Source organism: Macrotis lagotis, chromosome 6 (assembly GCF_037893015.1).
Source record: "Macrotis lagotis isolate mMagLag1 chromosome 6, bilby.v1.9.chrom.fasta, whole genome shotgun sequence".
Taxonomy (NCBI): Eukaryota; Metazoa; Chordata; class Mammalia; order Peramelemorphia; family Peramelidae; genus Macrotis; species Macrotis lagotis.
The window spans coordinates 84028523-84032093 of record NC_133663.1 but is presented as its reverse complement, the minus strand read 5'-3'; positions in this window follow the sequence as shown (position 1 = coordinate 84032093).

Sequence of the window (3571 nt, the reverse complement as noted above, 5' to 3'; positions counted from 1 at the left end):
AAAGGTGGAAAGGCATCAAGTGCTATTTTAAGTCTGAGGGGAAAAAGGAATCATTTCAAATGAAAAGGGAAGGGGGGAGATAGTCAGCAAAGGCAGAAATAGCATTTGAGTTGGATCTTAGAGTATGGATAGTGGATCTTACTCACAACTCTAACATTATCCCTGCCAATACACCAGCATCAAAATAGTTAAACAATGCTTGTGAAGAATCTGTCATGTTTGCAAATACCCAATTACACCCTCCTTCACACCCATGCTTGCCTTTTAGTTGGAGGGGGAAAAAATGCATCTGCACCTCATTATCTATGCAAAAACAACAGGTGCAAAATTCAGAGGCCACTCTGGAGACATTCAGGCCAAAGAATGTACTTCAGTGTGCAGTGCCCACCGACTTGGCATTTTGCTGCTGATCTTCCTATGAGATGTGCTGGGAATTAGTCCATGAACCCAGCTTCTCACAGCACGAGCAGGTGGTCCCACCTACTCCTTCCTTGAACACAAGACAAAAGGCAGCTGGGAGGGCATCTGATGAGGGGATGGTTCATGCTCAATTTGTTTTTACAATCTCCTGACAAGTCACTTGTAAAACCTGGAAATCTTTATCACAGTCAAAACACACACGTGTGTACACACATGCATACACAGTGGTATATGCAACATACATATGCATGCATACATGCTAAATACCTATCTGCCTGTATATCTATCTAATGATCTCTTCCTCCCTCTCCAAACAAGTCCTAATGTAATATTGGATGATTACCAGAGAGGAAATTTTTACAGTTAACTCCCCACTCAAGCTGGATAGGATGATGGAAGGTCCCCACAGCCCTCTCTCCCTTTGCCAGTCCTGAAATGACATCCTATGTTTTCAAATTTTGTTTTGTGATGTAAGTGGAGAAGAGTTGATTCAGTCTTATGCATCCAAAAGGTAGCAGCAGCCACAGTAGGAATCAACCCTGCCAGCACACAACACAAAGTCCTTTCTACTTTGCTGGCTGTTAGTGCACCACAGTCTAATACCTATAGAATCATATCTTTTCCTGATATTCAAACAAGATGATTTTTTCATGAACATGATTTACTTTCTCATTGAGAAATTAAAATAGGTGTTTGTGAATGTAACTGCCCTTTGGCAGTCAGACCCTCTCTCATCCATTCACCATTCATGCATTCATTCACTATTTCAACATGTATTGAACACCTATTATGTATAAGGCATTGTGCTTGGGACAAATAAAGATAAATGAAACATGTCCCCACCCTCAAGATCTTTACAATCTAGTATGAGAGATAAAACATGTACACAATTAAATATAAATATAAATCAGAATAGGGAAAGTATCATAAAAGAGAATGACAGTGTAAGCACAGCATTTTATAAACTTCCAAGCACTATATAATGTTGGTTGAGAAGGAAGAATAATAATAATAATAATAATAATAATAATAATAATAATAACCTGATGCTTAGTTCCCTCATATTTAAATGGTCTATAGTAATGCTTATAAAAGTGACAAGGATCAAAAGAAAAATGCAAAATATAATTGAATAACTATAAAATACTAGATAAAAATATAAATAACAAAATACTATTTTGTATTATAATTGTATGTTTTCCCTAATTGATGATAAACTCCACTTCTTATGAATTTTTATATCCCTTAGATTATGACACAGTGCTTTGCACAGAGTAAGGTAAACCATAATATCCCTTCCAACTCTAAACCTATGATTCTATGATCCTAGTGACTTAAATAATTGTTTGTTGATCTGAATTGAACAGACTAATGTGATTTCCACCAGGGATCATGTAACAAGAATAAGGGTTGGAAAGGCATGAGCAAAGGCACAAAGGAAGGGGAAAAGTACAGGGCATGTTCAGCAAATGTAGTGAGAACATCATTTTTTTGAAGATGATGGGGCTAATGTTGGATATGTATTGAGTTTGAGGTGCTAGTAGAACATACAGATAGGCATATCCAACTAACTGATAGAAATGTGAGACTGGAGCCTAGGAAAGAGTCTGGAGATAGAGATAGAGATTTGAGAGTCCTTTCATCAGAGGTGATAGTTGAAGCTATGGGAGTGAATAAAATCTCCCCGGGAGAAGATAGAGAAAAAAGAGCACAAGGGACAAAAACATTGGAAAAGTTCACTAATCAAAGATGGGCATGAAGGATTCCCATTTAGAGGCCTCAGAAGAAGATTTGAGAAGGAAAAGTCACTGATTACCTTCAAGTAGACAAATTGTAAAGAGTTTAAAAGCAAATGAGTGTGAGTATGAGGAGGCAGTAAATAGAGGGATCCTCTTCTGAGAATTTTAGCAATGAAGGAAGTCTTAAGATTGAATATTGGCTCAAGGGAGGAACAAGGTTGAGGGTAGAATCCTGCAGCTGTTCAAGAAATGTAATCCTAACTTCTTTATGCAGGCTTAAAGATGATGTGATAAAATGAAAAGAATCCTTAAAACAGCAATTCAGAGAAAATGAAATTTTAAAAAGCATTAGGATTTTCAGTCCACCGGTAGATTGGTGTGATATAGTGGAAAGAATGATGGGTTGAAATCCAAAGTTACCTGGATTCAAGTCTTGAGTCTACCACTTACTGCATATCTTTGGGCAAGTCACTTAACTTCTCTGTGTCTCAGTTTCCCTATCTGTAAAATGGGGAGGTTGGATCAAATAACTTCTAAGGTCCTTTATGACTCTAAATCAGTGATTCTATGATCATATTATTGATTATCTTCTTTTGTAAGATGAATAAGTGCCAAAAGTATTAAAAAAAATAACTTAAGTCCCAGGCCACCCAAGTGGGGATGATAGGGACAGCAAAAATCAAGTCCCCCATTCTGTGTCCATTTTGTTATGGCAGAGTGGCACACTAGAGATCAAGAAGCCTTTAGTATCTCACCATTCCTGTCACAGGCAATTATTGTTTTATTCTTCACTTTAATCTTTCTTCCCCAATTACTGCCTCCTACATTAAAGAATCAGAGTCCCTAAATGGAAGGTTAGCTGGAGAGTCAACGCTGTGTAGACAGATGGGTCAATAGTTCTTCCTTAATGGGATTTCTCTCACTCCCCACTCCTTCAAGATGCCATTCACAGGCAGAGGGGCCAGTCAGCCGCATCTGCTTTTAAAGTCAAATGCAAGATGGGGCTGGAGGATTTGCTTTGTGATGCCTTGGCTCTGGGCTCTCTTTATGTGAATGGGGACATTACTGATGCTTCCCCCTCAGTCTTCTCTATGCTCTGATCAAGTGATATAGGGGGAAAAAGGGAAGAGAGAAGTGAAAAATAGAGGGGAGAGAGATGGGAGAGAGAGAGGGAGGGAGGGGGGAGGGAGAGAGAGAGAGAGAGAGAGAGAGAGAGAGAGAGAGAGAGAGAGAGAGAGAGAGAGAACACCAGCTGAGCCCTTGTTTCAAATGTCAACCTAAAGAGGATAAGCTTGCCCTGGTATACACACCAGCCAATAAGATGTTAAATATTAAACCTCCCAGCAACCTGCCTATGCTGAACATGGCCGTTTCATTATGCAGTCTTCTCTGGGCTTAAGAGGAAGAGATCG